The 18,299-nt window shown below is 46.1% G+C and overlaps 1 protein-coding gene across 6 annotated transcripts in view; it reads left to right on the top strand.

Moving 5' to 3' along the window:
- PRKG2 (protein kinase cGMP-dependent 2) overlaps positions 1 to 18,299 on the top strand; it is a 70,236-nt gene that overhangs the window by 8,425 nt on the left and 43,512 nt on the right. For 2 of the 6 annotated variants that reach the window (XR_005599506.1, XR_005599505.1), the window contains exon 2: positions 12,511 to 12,644. The exons of 3 other annotated variants lie outside the window; for them this stretch is intronic. The gene's annotated coding sequence lies outside the window, so the exon portion shown is untranslated. Of the gene's footprint in view, positions 1 to 6,888; positions 7,029 to 8,642; positions 8,790 to 12,510; positions 12,645 to 18,299 lie in introns of those variants that run through there. One more of the 6 variants, XR_005599503.1, reaches the window with a different exon arrangement.

The raw sequence follows: 18,299 nt of genomic DNA, 5'->3' as shown, positions 1-18,299 counted from the left end.
TAAGTTGTTGTGTAACCCAATATAATTTCACAGGGCTTTGTGCCTGGTGTGGACTTGGCAAGTCATCTTATATATGAGTTAGCTGGTTGTGGTGAACTGTAGACTCCTGCTAGGCTCTAGATGTCACCTGAGAGTGCTATTATATTTGGGAATTGGTACTTGGCTGACAGCAGAAAAAAACACTGAAAAGCACCAAGCAATGTGTCAGGACTTTTTAGGGGTGTGTGTGTGTGTCTGTCTCTCAAATGCCTACTGTTAGCAGTTGTATTCAGTTGTGGTTTTTTGGTAACTCTTTATTTGGTTTACAAATCCTCGCCAGAAACAAAAACCATAATCATTACAACAATAAGCTTCTTTAAAGAGAGGCTATCCGGGAATACAGTCATCAGAGCTCTGTGTTAAAGAGAGTGTTGCCATATTACAGGGTGAGAATCATCGCAATACCCATGACATGTCATTTTCAGTGACTTTTCTTAAACTGAAATCTCTGTGTAACCAGGCATGTCTCTCAAGCGTTAATATTTTTTAAATGCCTCGGCGTGCTTTTTTGGGCATGTGACTGTACTGCAGCTGAGCAGTGAATAAATAAGAACCAAATATCTAAGCGTCTATTTGTCCTTTGTCTATTTTGCTGGGCATGTAATCGGTGCACTAATTTTTCTATAAGAACCTCCCAGGGTGTGTGATTTGCACCATTCCTCTCCAGTTGGATTATTTGCCTTTCTCCAATGAGAGGCTATCCATAGCCTGGCTCAACTGCTTATTTATATGCACGTGAGATCTGCCAATGGGTGAGCAGAAGTGGATCCCTTTTTCCATGGAATTACCATTATTTACATTCTAGGCTTTGCTGATCTGTAGTGGGGACTGTGGATTCCCTGCAGTCTGCGGGAAACCGCTTTCCTCACTTAACAGGACACAGTGTGACTGATCAGGTTTTGGCTCTGCAAAACAGGCAACCCGGACGCCCTGTCCATGCAATGGTGATGCTGCTGTTCTGTTCACGTATAAATTTGCAGCACCTCCATGGTAAGGGACGTTAACTAAAGCTCCCAGTGATGCAAGCTGCAATGCTTGGCTCTGCATCAGTCAGCGCCGGTGGTGTGTGTGAGCACATTGGGAAGGTTTGCTTTCTGAGGGGAAGAGGTAGCTGTGATACTGGTAGCGGTAGTGATGACTGCTGCTGGCATTTTTGTTTTTGTTTGGGCCATTGACTTGATCCTGCAAGCCTTATTCACGTGGTGTGACAAAGTTCCTCCTCTACCTTGGTGGGTCCTGCGCTTATTGGCAGATTTTGCTCACCTCAGAGATCTTCCTGTGTTAGATCAGGAGTTGGGAGGTTTTTTGGGGGGGAACCCAGGCCCACCCTCTACCTCAGCTGCAGTCCCCTGGGCTGGAACCTATCTAGAGTGCCTCCTGGAACAGCTACACGACAGCTACAACTCCCTGGGCTACTTCCCCATGGCCTCCTCCCAACATCTTCTGTATCCTCACCACAGGACCTTCCTCCTGGTGTCTGCTAATGCTTGTACTCCTCAGTCCTCCTCCAGCACACCCTCTCATTCTCAGCTCCTTACACACGCCCCACAAACTGAAGTGAGCTCCTTTTTAAACCCAGGTGCCCTGATTAGCCTGCCTTGATTGATTCTAGCAGCTTCTTGATTGGCTGCAGGTGTTCTAATCAGCCTGTCTGCCTTAATTGTTTCCAGAAAGTTCCCGATTGTTCTGGAACCTTCCCTGTTACCTTACCCAGGGAAAGGGGACCTACGTAACCTGGGGCTAATATATCTGCCTTCTATCACTCTCCTGTAGCCATCTGGCCTGACCCTGTCACACGTGGGTAATTCTTATTCGTGCAAGAAGTCTCGTTGTTTTCAGTGGCACTACTCACTCGAGGAAAGCTTTGAGCCCTGACTGTTCCTTGCATAAAGAGTGGACCATGGGCTGTCTCTCGTGTGCAGAGCCCATGCATCAGTCACTGGCTCTTCGGTTAATACTAGCACATAAAGAGGAAGGATTTTTACATGCGCCCTGGATCTCACCACTTGAAAGAGGGAGGTGAGGAAGAGAAACCCCAAAGAGGCATTTTGGGGAAGCGGTGACTTCCAGTGACCCCTTCTCTTTTGAAGTGCTGCTCAACAAATCCTTGAAAGAGAGAGCAGGAGGTTCTGTCAGGAGAGGGTGGGGAAATAACAGCGCCAGCCCTCTAGAGTGCTTAATCTTTTGGAAGACCAGCCCCTGAAATTTTGGACTCTCCACGTTGTTGTAAGATAATGACATGCAGAGGCCACCAGTACTGAGCCTAATGCTTTGTAGTCTGCAATGAGGGATCCAGGGCAGCAGCAAGTCTCGTTATCGTCTTGTTTAAACACGCAGCAACCCTGAGGAGAACTTGGAGGGTAAGTTTTGGGAGGCCAGGACTGCTTGGTGTTTCTACAGTGCTTGGCACCATGGGGTTCTGCTCCGTGACTGGCTCTCCGAGGTGCTGGGAGAACACACGGAGATCATAGAATGCTACGTCACTCCTCCCTCTCTTCAGTATTTTTATATGCTCAGTTCAGGCGTCTGGAAGAGGGAGGTAGGTCCAGAGGTTAGAGTGTCAGCCTAGCGTTTGGTAGACAAGGGTTCAAATTCCTGCGGTTTCTTGGCCAAGATCTGGGTTCCGTTCCCTGCTCTGCCGTCGACTTCCTGTCTGGCCTTGGGCAGGCCCCTTAGTGTCTCTGTGCCTCGGTTCCCCACCTGTCAGGTAGCTACAATCCCAGTAAATCACTGCGTCCCCGCAGGAGGTGCTGCATTTCCTGAGACGAGCAGGGCCAAAGTGGCTTTAAACTCCCATTGGGCCATCTGGCTTCTGCAAGCACCAAGGGCTGATTTGGCCACTGGCATAAGTTAGGAGTCCCAGTGCTGCTTCATTTTGACTCTCTGCAGCTGCCTATGGGCTGCTCTGCGGCCCAGAAGCCCGACTATAGTGCCGACTCCTCCTCCTGCCCTGGCACGCCTCTTCCAGCATCAGGGGCTGGAATAAACGGAGCAAGGGGAGTGCAGAGCCAGGTTTGGGGCGGCTCCTGCACTGGGAGACATTCTTCCCTCAGCTGTTGCAGGCCTTTCATCAGGCAGGAGCCAGAATCTGGTTCTTTCTCTTACTCTTTCCTCTGCACTCGGAGAAACTCAAGGTTTGTCATAGCAGCTCAAGCCACTGGCTCGTCTACATTGACAGCAACTGGCACCAGATGCTGCAGAGGAAGGTGCAAGGCAGACACTTATTCTGTAGCCTACTATGCTCAGGCACGTGATGCCTCCTGCGTGTGCTTTAAAATTGGCCAGCTGTAAGACCTAACATGTGAGCCCTTAAAATGTGGCTTTGCACGTGCATTTGTGCTGGCAAGCCTCAATTGCCCTAGCGTTCGCAGAAGGCCAGTGCCCGAGGGGCAGGAGCAGAACCAAAGCACGTTCCCTTTAAATGCTGTTCGAATGCTCATGGAAATCGTTCTCCTGCTACAGCATTCGCCCAGCCCTAGGGACAAGGCACTTTGCCACCCCCAGGGTGGGAGTTAGCTCATCACCTTCTGCAAATAATAATAATTGTATTATTCTGCAGAGGGGGAAGAGCAGGGGATTGGCTTTGGGCTGTGGAGGCAGCAGCGGAGTTAACAACGGGATAATATTTCACTGATTTCATCTGGGGCAGCAGCCCTGCAGAGGAAACAGCCTCTTAGCCAGTAAACTCCCAAGAGCGGCTCCTCTACAGATTAGTGTGTTGTGCGCACTGATGCAGGTAACCACAGACCCAGCTGCCAGTCAGTCATGAGCCAATTAAAGCAGCACTGGTCAGGATACGCCCACTTTCCCAAACAATGGCTCAATCCCATTCTGCCTCCCTCTGCTCACTTTTCAGCCTTCAGGACATCTGGGTACCTGCAAATCTTCTGGTTAGGCACATTTGATGCAGATCGATGGCAGAGCTGTAATTTTGAACACAAATAGCATGTTGGGAAGTGCCTGCATTGAAAGCTCTCTCCCCACCTCATTGTGTCACATCGTATTGCTGCCTGATACTTCCCATTAGCATAGGATACGGTCAACTGCAGCAGTATCTGGCATGTAAAAAAGTGTGTGTGGTGTGTGTGTGTGTGGGGGGGGGGAGTGGAGACAGAGAGACCAGGGATTTGTAATGGGTTACAGAGCCTTTTGCCTCTGTCATTGATTCAAATCGGGCCTAGGTCGGCAGTGTCTGAAAATCACTGCTCTGGGAAGGCCGATCGACAAGAAATGAATCTTAATGGCTGTAATCTAGTTCCTAGTGTCCCCACCATCACAACCTTGTTAGCAGTCTGAGCCCTCTAGATCCTAGAACCATTTTCAATTGTCCAATATCTGTGCTGAGCGGGATGGGTGCAGAATCTGAATAGGGAAGATGGTCCATCTCTGGTTGAAGTGGGTGGGGGGGGGGAGAAGTTAGCCTCTGTCATATCATGTTAGTTAGAATAAAATGGTATGGCCAGCCCCCTCCTCCCCTCCCGGGATTGGGCTGTCTCTTGGAGGTTTATAGAAAGAGAGATTCTCTAGAGGCAGGTTAGCCCATAACTACGGTTGCAGGGTTTCGCACCTTCCTCTAAAGTATCTGGTACAGGCTGCTGGGCTAGATGTACCGCCAGTCAGATCCAGTACAGCAATTCCTATAACTAGTGACACAAGGCAAAGCTGAGGATCATTAATATCCTAATCCTGGGTTACTAAACCTAAATCTCTGGAGTGACGTGTAGCCCTGTGTGTGGCCCGCTTGGAGGGTCTGAGTGAGGCATTGCTTGAAATCCAGACAGTAACACAATGGTTGCATGGAGGGGAGGGAGAGGGCCGGACAAAGTGACATGGGCCCAGGTAGCAGAACAGGCTGCTCGGTCTCAGGCCCGAGCTCACTGCCTTTAATAGCAACAATGCTATGAAGAGAAACAGAGCAGTGAAATCAGAACAGCCTCTCTTCCCATACAAGTCCTTCCTGCATGCTCCTTGATTGGTCTGAGCTCCCAGGCCACACGCAAGGAAGGTCAGCAGCTTATGAGGTCCTTTATTAGCAGGGTAGAGAGGCTCATTCGCTCAGCTCCTGCCACTCTTGGATGGATCTGTGCCATAGAGATTGGAATAGCAGATTTTTGCCCAGGGACTAGGTTTAGTGAGAATGTCATGGTGGGCCCTGAACCCCCACCCCCTATTGCAGCCTGCCTTGGATCTCAACCAGGAGTAACTCCATCAAAGCATATAGCTGTATTGGTGTGAGAGGAGAATCAGACCCCACTGTCCCATGCAAATCTGTGCTTGTGCCGGTAGCCAGCTAGATTACATGACGTGTCAGGTTTGTGTGGGTTCTGGCTCAGAGTCTAGCCCTTTATTTAGCTGTTCTGGTGAATGTAACCACCATTAATTACTGGGAATTTCTTGCCGGATGTAAGCAGAACTCTGCAAGGCTGGAATACATCTTTCTGACTCTTGGTGAGATGGGAACATGCTGCCTCCGCTACTGGAGGTTGACTGCCCCCCCCAGCCCACCACTTGAGAATCGCCCAATAATAAATAATGGCAAACAGATAATTGCTGCAGTGCTGAATCCACTGGCCGGCTGAAGGACAAGTAAAATTGTGTGACTGTACGGCAGTGGGGTGTATACCCTGCTCTAACAATAGCACAAATTGAAATCTGACGCATCAGAAGGCCTTACTCTCGGTCTTCCCTGAAAAATGTTAAAGTAGAGCAAGCAGTTGTGCAAAGTAATGCAATGGAAGAGGAGAGGGATGCTGTGGCAGGGGTGGGCGAACTTTTTGACCTGAGGGCCACAGCTGGGTGAGGAAATTGCATGCAGGGCCATGTATGTAGGACTAGGAGGGGGTGCAGGAAGGGGCTTGGGGCAAGGGGTTGGGGCGCAGGAGGGGTGTGGAATGTACGAGGGGGCTCAGGATGGGGGGGTTGGGATGCAGGAGGGGGTGCAGAGTGTGGGAGGGGGCTCAGGTCAGGGGTTGGGGTGTGGGGTGCAGGAGGGGTTCGGGGTGTGGGCTCTGGCCTGGCGCCACTTACCTGGAGCAGCTCTGGGGTGGCAGCGGTGCACAGTGGAGCTAAGACAGGCTCCCTGCCTGCCCTGGAAGCGGCCGGTGCCACGTCCCTGGGCCCCAGGGTGGGGGGCAGAGGGCTCCGTGCGCTGCCCTCGCCTGCAGGTACCTCCCCCAGAAGCTCCCATTGGCCGTGGTTCCCTGTTCCCCGCCAATGGCAGCTGCAGTGGGGGCAGTGCTTGCAGGGGAGAGCAGCGCACGGAGCTCTCTGCCCACCCATCCCCCAGGGGTCACAGGGACGTGGTGCCGGCTGCTTTTGCGCCACGGGGGTGGCAATCCGTAATTTGCCCACCCCTGTGCTATGGTGTGAATTGCAATTGTGTTTCTAGCGAGTGTCTCCTGTGCAAGGGATCCACTGCGTATACATAGGTATATTTATTTGATACCAATGGGGAATGGGTATAGACTTGTGTGTAGACTTAAAATTATATAGAGGAGTATAAACCATAGGCACTGCTCCTGCTCTACATACACCTGCTGTGAGTTAACAGGAGATGACAAGGGAATGCTGGTCCATGTTTGTAACACTCTCACTCACTGATGAGACAGGACCTGCCTAGCCACTGGGCTGAACACATGCACAGGAAGCCAACTGTCAGGGAGATATAAGAGTTGCATTGGCCACATGGGGACAGGGCAAGCAAAGGTAAGAGCAGAAATAGAGAGATCTGTCAGTTAAGTTATGTATATTGACAAAAGGGGAAATCCCTCTCTGTTGGCTGATATCTTAGTACCTGTCACTTCACTTTAATTTTCAGCTGCGTGAGCAGGAACTGCTGGTGTATCCCCAAGTTCTGCCTTGCCTTGGAGTTGTGGCTGTGTTGTCTCTGAAATAAGGGACCCATCCTGGCAACTGTGCTCCGCGTTGGTCATACGGATTTGCAGCTGGTCACCTAAGCTCAGGTGTAGGGATACTTCATTACTTTCCAGGTCAGTGATGTCTGCACCCTCTGCAATCAATGTCCTCCCATCTGATCAGAACATGATTCCTTTTGTTTTTCTCCTGCTGCTACTCCCAGCTGTTTCACTACTTTATGCTGATCATTCGTTCTGAGTGGATAAAAGAGCTCTCACTATCTCGTATTCATCTGCCATTGTTCTTTTTGCTGAGTCACTCAACTCTTCTAGGTGACTATCTCCCAAATCTTTTGTAAAATGAGTAACCTCATTGGATCCTCCAAATTTGTTACACTCTGAGTGGAAGTGAAGGGTAGGGATGAATATACAGACTCCATAACATTAGCTTGAGATGCTGGACAGAATTTCATTGCAATAAGACTTGAAACTGTCACAGAAACTTCTGGTGCAGGCAGGGCTGTACTTGCTATAAAAAGCTCTGATTTCCTTTGAATCTTTCAATGGAGCTTCTCTGAATATCCAGTAGTTGTCTTCCTCCACCCTCATTAAGCCAATGTTTCACTCCCTCTACTGGTGTGAAAGTTAAGGAGGGTAGAATAAGTTTTGAAAATTTAGGTAGGGTCCTGAATTGGAACTGTGGATCCAAATATGACATTTCCCTCCACCTCACCTTCCTACCTCCCAGACTTTGGGGAAATTTGAATCTGAGTCTGAATCCAGACTTTATAGCTTGACTCCATCTCTAGCATCAAATAAAAACAACCTAGAACTACAGCCAAAGTGAAATTGATTTCCGCCCCCCCCCCTCCGCCTCTTGGATGTTCAAAAAAGTTTAGTAAACTTAAAAACATACTCACTGTACTTCATGGTCCCAAAAAGAACCAAAGAGCCAAAATGCCACAAGAACAACTTTTCTGGTGGTGTTTATGGCACAACCAGAAGCAGGTAACACTTGTAATCCCCTGAAAGGTTTTTGTGAGACCCCTTGTTCGATTCTGCAGACCCAACAGCTTCTGATGCTGAATATAAAGATTCAGGTTAGGATCTGAATCCCTGAGGGCTGCGCTGAATCTCAGAACTGTTTAAAGTCCATCCGTCGCTGCTGAGGGGGCCGTGATTTTGGTTGGCTTTGCACATGTTAATTCTGAAGAGCCCTATAATATAGTCATCTCTTGATTTGATTTTTTTTTAGTGTGTGTTCACATGACTTCATGGTTCATCAGAGAGTGATTTATTTCTCCTTCTAACAGCTGTGAAGTTTAACTGTAAATCGGTGAGTCTAAAATTTTGGCCAGTTTTCTTTATATTATAGGCACACAAGCACTTTTGGCCTTTGATCAAAATTAGATTAATTAAAACATGGCCGTATTTATGACACTTCTGCATGTAATGTTGTTGGTTATTGGGAATGGCCAGAACCACCAAAGTGTTGATTCATTGCAAAGCCCAGCATCGGACACACACAAAATGTCCTTTGTAACATTTCATGACTGGTTGGTCATTATTAAAGGTAGTTTCTAGTCTTTTTTCTAACGTGGCATTTTCCCACATGTTTGGGGGGAAGGTAGCTAGGTAATGTCTTCTTAGTTGCCTGTGACCATTGATAATACACCCTGATCATGACTGTAAAATTCTCATGACATTTATTAAATGGTTAATATGTTGTCATAACTGGAATTTTAACAGAAAGGGTGACCACAATTTCTTTACAAGAGGTAGCTGATTTGTCAAATCAACAAAATCAAACTTGATAGCGTGTTTTAAAGGGGCAGAACGACAAGTGGCCAGAGCAGTGATTCCTGACTCTGAAACTGACTTCTTATTTGACCCTTGGTAAGTCACTTAGGATCCCGACCCGCAAAGACTTACCCACATGCTTAACTTTACGCAGTGTGCTTATGCCCGTTGACTTCAGAGGGACAGTGCAGAAAGCTAAACATAGCCACGAGTCATTGCAGAGTTGTGGCCCGTGCCTCAGTTTACCTATCTGTTTTTTTGTGTGCTTTTTTTTTTTTTTAAAAGCAGGAGGCAATAATACTTTTCTCATGGGATGGTGGTGAGGTTTAAGTAACTACTTGTAAAGCACACTGAGATTCTCATATTACATGCACTCAAGGCACTAATTAATACTACTAATAATAATCTTAAATGAACTTAATTCCCAAAGGTTTGAGCGGTAGGAGGCTTGAGTTTCTCTTGGATCTATTCCATAATAGAATCCTGAACACACCTTCCTGCCTACCCCACAATAAGAGCTGCTTGTTGCTGGGGAATGTGCAAGTTGAAGAAGAGGTCACTCTCTCTTATAAAGAGCATCTTCCTCTTTCAGTGCTGCTTTGTGGCCTTGATCATGCAACGAGGTTAATGCAGGCAGACCCCTGTGCCTGTACAGACCTTTGATGAAGTCAGTGGGGTCCCCCCTGCCTGGAGCTTGCTGCAGAACCGGGGCCTTAGATGGGACAGTTTATTCTTTGCTGTGCTCGCCTCCTTTGCTACCTGGCTCTTTGGGTGAGTCTGCCAGTGGATGTTGGACAGCCGGGTTGGCTGTGCAGTTCTCTCCTTGGTAAGAACATCCGAGTTCTAAAAGCAGCTGCCCTTGTAACTGCATGAGTGGCGTATCTGTAAAGCTTTTCTCATCAGTGACCGATTAGGCAAGCCCCTGAAATTTTCCAAGGGTGCATTTCGGGAGAGGGGGGTTTAATGGGACATAAACTCATTGCAAGGGGCTGATGTATTTTTGAAGGAAAAAAAGCTCAGGTGAGCATTGCCTTTCCCCCTGCCTCTGCTTCCATCCCCCTGTCCCCTCTATAGTTCGTTCCCAACCATACCTGCCATGGCTCTCCCCGAAGTGTTTATGTTGCACCTGCACATGAGAATTTGATAAGAAATTCCTGCAGTGATAAAAAATGCTCCCAGGTCAAAGCTGCAGTGGTAAAATTAATTGTTCTGAGACCATGTGTCTCAAGCCATCTATAAAAGCAGTATAATTTACTGCTTGCAATACCACCTGTGTGATGCAGCTGTCTCAGCCACTTTCCTGACAGAAAAAAAATGATATTCAGGAGAGGTTTTATTTGGGTTCAAGCCATGCTCTCTGGAGGTTTTGTTTTTCAGCTAATTGAAAACATCTACAGTACTCCTGCCAAAGAGATGCTAGCATGAGCCAACCTGGCTAAGAGGGCCCCTCGCCTCGAAACTATGAATCACTGATGATTGCGTCTCAAATCGAGACCCGAATATAAGGCTCTGCTTATCAAATAAAAATAGTAGCAAACAGCAGGATCGTTGGGGTGACAGTTTCTTGAGCTTGATCCAAAGAATTGTCATTACATGCTTGTTTCTGAAATTATTTTCTGAAACAAGAAGAAACTTGGCTGATTTCTACTACATCCAGAAAGGCATCTGTTTCCATAGGTACCATATTGGCCCTCTCCCGCAGCCCTTAATTACAAGAATAGGCTCAATGACTTCAGTGGGGCTACTTACTTGAGTAAGAGGTTGGAGTATTGGGCCTACGTGCTTTATGAAGCAGAGATTTGGTTATATTTGTAAATTGTTTCATCATTAACCATTTTATTTAAAAGGACGGATGGTCTGATGCAGGGGCGGCTCTAGGGATTTTGCCACCCCAAGCATGGCAGGCAGGCAGGCTGCCTCCGGCGGCTTGCCTGCGGAGGGTCTGCTGGTCCCGCGGCTTCAGCGGACCTCCCGCAGGCGTGCCTGTGGGAGGTCCTCCGATGCTGCGGGACCAGCTGACCCTCCAAAGGCATGCCTGCGGGAGGTCCACCAAAGCTACGCGACCAGCAGACCCTCTGCAGGCAAGCCACGGAAGGCAGCCTGCCTGCCGCCCTCGCGGCGTCAGCAGAGTGCCCCCCATGGCTTGCCGCCCCAAGCACACGCTTGGCGTTCTGGGGCCTGGAGCCGCCCCTGGTCTGATGATAAAGCACAAGTCTGGGTCTCAGGAGATCTGTTTATGATTCTGTAAGACTTCATGTGTGACTTTGGGCAAGTCACTTAATTCCTCTGTGTTTCAGTCCCTCATCTCCATTTTACAAGTAGTATTTCCGCTCTCCAAGGCGGGGGTTGTCTTTTACTATGTGTATGTACGATGCCTAGAGCAACGCACCTTCGGTCTCAGATTGGTGTTACAAAACCAAAATATAATAAATAACCTAAAAGACGAAACCCAAATGTAATCAATATACAAAACCCAGAGCACATGTTAAAAAGCCAGTGTGAGCAAAGCTTCAGGATATCCCTTTGCAGCGCTTTCTGGCTGTGTCTGGTAAGGGCAACGTGCACTTTTTTCTTTCGCCAAATTTCTGATCCAGTTGCCCTTTCGTCTATGGAAAATAAAACAGTCCCTCAAATACAAACATTTCCTTTTTCTTTTCTTTCCGAACGCACACCAGAGCTACCACCAATGACAGGGCTGGCAGTGGGCAAGGAGGGGACTTGAACACGGGCAATAGTTTCAAAAGCGCGGGAGTGTCTTAGAGCCTACAGTCGGGTTTAGAAAGGGATTTAGAATGGATTTATAAAGTTAGGTGCCTAACTCCCAAGCCACTTGTGCTTTTGTAAAACCCATGAGGCAACTATCTAAACCTTAAGGTGCCTGATCACCTTTGTATACCTGGGCTCTGGCTTCTACTTCTAAAGCCTTGTCTCCATTAGAAAATTAAGTTGGTTTAACTATGTTAGGAGTGTGAAAAATCTGAAGTCCCACTGCGCTGCTGTAGCATTTTAAGTGTAGACAAACCCTAAATCACTTAAGCGCTTTTGAAAACATTACCCATATCTTTAAATAATGTTCCTGTATTCATTACCCATTGGATTTGAAAGCCAGAGTTTTCTGTTCTGGGAGGTGATTAGAGCAGAGGGAAACACTGTCTGCAAATAGTAATTTCACTAAAAAATACTCTTCTCGGGGCACCAAAAATAACTTACGAATTCAGGTCTTGTTCAGCAAATCGTTTTGGGGGGGGGGGGAAATGGGGGAAAAATCTGAAATGTCAATGTTTTATTTCATGTTTTTGAAACAATGTTTTGCCATATTTTGTTTCAAAATGACACGTTCAAAACAAAATGTTTCACATCAACATTTTGTCTCGGAACGAATGTTTTGTTAGACCCCAACAAAATGTTTCCTGTTTATTGTTTGGCAGGAGAACCTGAAAAGATTCAGTTTAGATTCAAAACAAGCCCATTTCCCCCTTCCCCCCCCATATATATATGGTTTTGGTTCTGCCACTAAACTGAAAAAAATCAATTATTTGCTCAGCTGCCGGAGCTTTAGTCCTGCTTTATATCACTAGCGAAGTGTGTTACTGGCCACTATGAGAATTTTTAATGATGAATTTAAAGAATGTGGCCAGGGGAATCCAGCTTCTGAATCTGATTGGCATAGGGGTGGTAGTCTCCTTTAACCCTTTGGTCCACTCGGCAGGAGAATAATCAAATGTGTGTAACTGCACAGACCCTGCATGGCTTCACCTTGCTGTGGGTTTTCTACTTTCTGAAGCTGTTTTTTTCTAAAATCCATTGTCTTGTCTAGTTTGCCTTGTGGAGTCTTCTCTCATGGATTTGGTTTAAAGGGGAAAATGCAGCATATGGCCATAGAGCTGTGATAAGATCACCGGATTCTGCAGGCATCTGTAGATCACGGAGGCGTAGGACTGCACAGACATGGTACGTGCCTGGTCTAAAGCTGTTCATACGTTGTAGAGAAATGAGACAGAATTAACTGAAATCTGTTAGAACAATCTTCCTCACAGGTGCGTCACAAGGGGTAAATTCTCTTTAATGTTTGTAAACTTTTTTTTTTTAAACCTCAGATGAAAGCTTCTCAGCATAGCTTCTTTGAAGTCAATGGAGCTATGCCAATTTATATCTGCTGAGAATCTGGCCCAGACTGCCGGTGGGCCAATGTGAAAGGCAGCATTTTATAGCGAAGTAGGACTATAATAGAACGGGTTCTGCTGTTTACTATGAATAATGCAGGATTACCAAGCACAAGCATTCAAAAATCATTCATCAGGCCCCCCCAGAACCATGAGACTGACTTAAAAAACCATGAGATTAAAAAAAATAATAGTTTTTGGGTAGTTTTTGTTTGCCTTCTGGTTTTTGAGCCAGTAGAGTTATGGTTTTTAAGATTTTTCTCTGTAGCCATGAGGTTTTAAAAACATGCTTTTTAAATGAACACAGAGATTCTCTGGTAATCACAGACTTCCAGGATCAGAGGTATTAAAAAAACTACCAAATACCATGAGATTTATGATAACATCATAAGAGTTGGCAGTACTGATAATGCTAGTTACCAGTTACCCCTTTTTTTGAATTAATGAATCATTCACAAACTGACCCTAACTCACTGAATAGTTTTTGCAGAATAAATTTTTGCTTTGGCATTGTTTGAAATCCATTCCCTTTGACTATTTGCTGTTTAATATTCATGTTATGTGGTTGATCACCTTAGCCGCATGATATTGTTTCTGCTCCCTGACTGGTCAATCTCTCATTAACAAGTTTCAATAACAAACCAAACACTTCCCAGAGGAATTCTCTCACAAGCCATTTGTGTTAAAGTTGATGAAACTTTCAGGATTCATGAAAATTGTTATGAGTTCTAACTAGACACTACACACGTACACAAGAGGAGCATGATCCCTACCCCAAAGAACATATAGTCTTGAATGAGGTTTATTACTATTAATCCAGTTCTAACTAAATTATAACCCAACTCCAAAATATAACGTATCAAATACACAGAAGAGTGCACGTCATGATCATGTCCTACAGAAAGAAACTTTGGGCCTCTTGTGAGTCACACAGGTTGGACATTTGTCACTGCAGCTAGTTGCTGTGAAAGGTTGCAGTGAAACTGTTACCGTCTGGCTGATGGACGTTTAAACGACAGAATGAGATGGGTTTTAACTGTGTCCCTGAAATGTATGTGTGCGCGCACACAATCCTGGGAGACCGATTTTAAAACTGTCCCAGAATAGTGAAGAAGCCTCTCTCCAAATGAGCATGACGTGGGCAGGTTTTTTGCGTGTTAGTCCCCTGATTATTTAACATAAGCCCGATGGTGGTTTGTTTTTTTTTTTAAATGGTTAAGGAGTTTGGACTGACTCTAAAACTTTGCATGGGAGGTATCTGATGTCTTGTGTTAGTATATTTGTCTTGCACCATTACCTCTGTATGTTCTTCTGCGTGGCCCCCTATACTTGGTACAACCTCCTAGAGTGCCTCCGCCAGGCTCTACTCTGCCCATATTTAAGTCTCTTATCTGCCATGTTGCATATACTAGACTTCTCACCCACTCAGGATCCAAAGAGATTTTTTTTCTATTATCAGGCTCATTCTTTCTCACATATGCACCTGCAGATTGCATAATTAGGATGGCCTCGTGGGTCATCTTTTGTATGCGTCACAATCGATATCTAGATTGTTGAGTCCACTAACTGCTGCATCGTCAATGGTAGCAAGAGCTTGCAGTCCACCCTCCAATCTTCTGATTGTGCCCTCCTCCACCACATGTTTGACTGGCTGCATCACTGCCCTGCAGTCACACTGGGAAGGTTGGACTTTGCCAAATTTCTGCATTGTCACAGCCACTTTGGCTGTTTCAGTTAGCAGCTTGGTAAGCCTATGCAAGGATCTGGGTCCCAAGTTGCAAACAGGTGGATGCAAGATAGGGCTTCTGAAATTCATCAGCATGCTTGTCATCTTATCCCATCATGCCATAGTCCCTAAAACTTCATGGGAAGCTATGACTGATGAAAACAACCACGGCATACAATGGTCCCAATAGGTGCAAACAGGCCACACACATTTCCTACAAGAAGATCTGCCCACCTCCAGAAGGGACTACTTGCATCTGTGGTTTCTCAGATGAACAATGGCACATCAGGGCCCACAGCCGTGCCCTCACATGGCAGCAGCTCTGGGATAGGCCTTGTGGTTAAAGCATATGGCCGGAGTCGGGAGATCTGGATTCTATTCCTGGCTCGGCCACAGACTTCTTTTGTCACCCTGGGCCAACCCACCTGCACTGGGCTACTGTGGTCTCTGGCATAGTTACAGGCTTCCACACTCTATTATGTTGTTCTGTGCATGCTACCAATAGTTCTTTAATTATGCGAAAGGACTGTGGCACAGTGTAGGTTGTGTGTTATAGACAAATAATAACATAAGGGAAGCTTCATGTCCACTCAGAAGGTATGTTTCTCACCCGTGATGTAGAGTTGTGAATGACTAATGAAATTCCATACCAGCCTGTTGCCAGATATCATAGTGATGGGTAAATTACAGACAGATTAACAACTAGTTTACTAAACATAATAGGTCTGAACTACCGCTCTTAAGAATTTTAAAAACAAGCCCCATTGATTTTGTACTTGGGCCTTTCATTTATTTTATTTTTTTTAGGCTGGGACTTTCATAAGTGTCTTAGGGAGTCAGGTGTCCAATAGGAATCCCATTGAACCTTGTCCGTCTCTGTGTGAAGCAGAGGGGTGGAGCCAAAGCTCTCCCTGCCCCTCTCGATATAACCCCAACCCGCTTATTCTGGGGATGGTGTCAACAAGGGAGCAGTCTCACTTATTCCTGGGTGCCTGGATCAAAAGTCCCATTGTCCTATGCAGAGATGAAACGGGAGGTTATTCCCTTGTGCAGGCAGGTACTTTCCTGTCGTGATCTAACCCTCTTTGTGAGGCTCTGGGTTGCCCCTTTCCTTTACGTAGTAGCCTTGGACAATATTATCCTTTTGATACACTCCACGGTCCATTCTATAGTTATGCCAGTGTTCATAAAAATGATAAACCAACTGTAGGTAATCTGTTAAAATGGGGCATTTGAACCCTACTTCCTAGACTGTTGGGCCATTCCATGCGTGAGTTAAGCTCATGTTCTGCTGCATGGAATTAAAGTTCTACTTCCCCAAATGCTCTCGGAGAATATATACATATATAGAAAACAATAAATCTAATTTAGCGTTTTTATTATGGCCCTGAAGAAAGATTTGAAGGCCCCCCATTCTCACTGATTTCTTTTTTACAGCTTTGATAATCAGTGAAAGATTTTTTAGGTCTAGCTCCCCAAAGTGCCTGTGGTAACATAGCCCGTCCATAAATCTACGGCACTCCCTGCCAGGCCTCAAACCCAAACCCAAACCGCCTCTTTTACGGTAATATATGAGAGTCATAGGCAGGGATGTTCCCAACATCCGCTAAATTAAAAGTCATTGGAGCAGGTACGTTTAAACAACAGATTTACAACAAGCTTCAAATGAAACCGGGATCCTGCACAGCTGTGTGACATCTGCAACCAATTTTCTCCTATCCAAAGTATATTGAAGATAAACATTCTTCCCCTCTAGCCCCCACCTTTCCACCACCGTGCGCACACAAATACACAAAGCTCTATGGACTTGGTCCTATGCTTATTGGAGTCCATGGCAAAGCTCCCATTGACTTTAATGGCTCAGAATCTATATGTGAGGATATGGCGAAAGGAACTCGGACAAAAGGTAAGGAGGCAGTAGAAGCTGTTGTCAACTTCTCCTAGCTCAGATCTGCTTCACGGCACTGGCACAAGTGATCAGTGGAGAGCTATTCAGAAGCTCGCAGTATTATGTCGGCTATATAAGAGCTGACACTAAGCTAATTTGTGTAACACTAAGAGCAGAGAGTAGCTGTTACATAGCACAGCAGTTAAGTTATTCTTCAGTACAAGAGTAATAATATAACTTGTTGCGGTGACATACATAGGTGGTATAAGTTTGTTGAATTATCTCATGACAGATCACAAGATATATTGGGAATGTCTCACAGTAACTGTTAAGAAAATGGGTTATATCTACAGATGGGCTGAAACTAACGCACCAGCACAGAATATCCCTTGCAAAAGGAGGATGGGCGTGAAGCCAAACCCAGATCTGGACGTATGTTTTTCGTAGCTTAGCCCCTCTCTCTTTGATGGGCCAAACCCAGAATTCTAACACCCTTACGGTGGTAAGAGTAGATGGGGCGCTAAAAATCCAGATCTGAATTTTACAGATTGAACTCGCCATTAGTTCTAGCAAGATGTGTAATACTTCAGAAATTAACTAGTATCACCGGTGTACGTAGTCAGAGAGGCAATGGAGTTCCAAAGGGTGTAACTCAGAGCAAGGGAAGGAAAGGGAGTGTGACTATATTTGTGAATATACTGTATTCTCAGACGTTCCAGTAAACTGGAGTTAAGGTTGACATCACGTCAGTAAAGGCAGGGAAACAAGAAAATTGTGGTTATCAAAAAAACATTAGAAGGCCAGAAAATTCAGGTCCCCATATGCCAACTGGCTTTCTGACTTGCAACTGCAGCGTTTAATCATCTCTAAAATGCAGTTGTAAACTTTTGAGCCTGTGCACTGTTTCTCAACTAGATGAATTCAAGAAACCACGGCTTAATTCTCTCCCCCTTTCCAGTTAGGATGCAGCCAAAACAACAAGAGTTCTCTAACTCTTATGAACATCTACTTTACACATTTGTAATAATTTACAATCTGCTTGTCTTATTAAAATGTCAGTGTTGATGGAGCCGTTCTCCAAGGGCCATAGACCACCCTTGCCAATTTGCTAGCCTCAATTCCATTGCTTGTGGATTTTGGAGGTGGAGGGAGTGGCAAAGTTGGTGCATTCCTGGCCTGTTTAGGCCACTCTGACCATGTGAAGAAACAGCCAGGTGAGAATTCTCCTGGCATGAGGAGCTGCTCAGCTGGTGCAGAGGCAGTGTACCCAGCCCCAGTGGAAGGGGCATGTCAGACGTGGAGACGGTGTGTGGCCGGCATGTGGTATACTCTGGCTATCTTTAGGGACCATTTCCAACTGGTGGAGTTTAGAGCAGCTCAGGGTCTGCTCTAAAGTACTCTGGGGCCAGGATTGATGCAGAACCAGCTTGAGAATTGGTGAGCTATAACCTGCTCCCTGCTGCAGCAGAGAGTATGGTTTAATTATGGGTGATGGTGCTGCTGCCCCATAATATTAACCCTCAAAGGAGTCAAGGATTTAAGGGACATGGAGGCAAAGCTATTCCCTGGTCCTTAGCACTGGTTGCTGTGTCAGGGTTGAGGCATGCTGGGGGCAGCTCGCAATGTTCCCGAGGCTAAAGAAGGAATCAGGACTGTCAAACCACTTTCAGAAACACCAAATAAGAACTGTGATGGTGTGTGTGTGTGTGTGTGTGTGTGTGGGGAGAATACCAGGCAAGCAAGGAAAATGTTTTAAAATCTACACTGGGGGTCTGTGAACCCCCAAAGGGCCTGGTTTAATCACAAAAGGCTTGAACAGACCCCAGCAT

The sequence above is a fragment of the Mauremys reevesii genome, linkage group 5, assembly GCF_016161935.1.
Source record: "Mauremys reevesii isolate NIE-2019 linkage group 5, ASM1616193v1, whole genome shotgun sequence".
NCBI lineage: Eukaryota > Metazoa > Chordata > Testudines > Geoemydidae > Mauremys > Mauremys reevesii.
The sequence above is the reverse complement of the archived record's forward strand: the minus strand, read 5'-3'. Positions and strand labels throughout refer to the sequence as shown.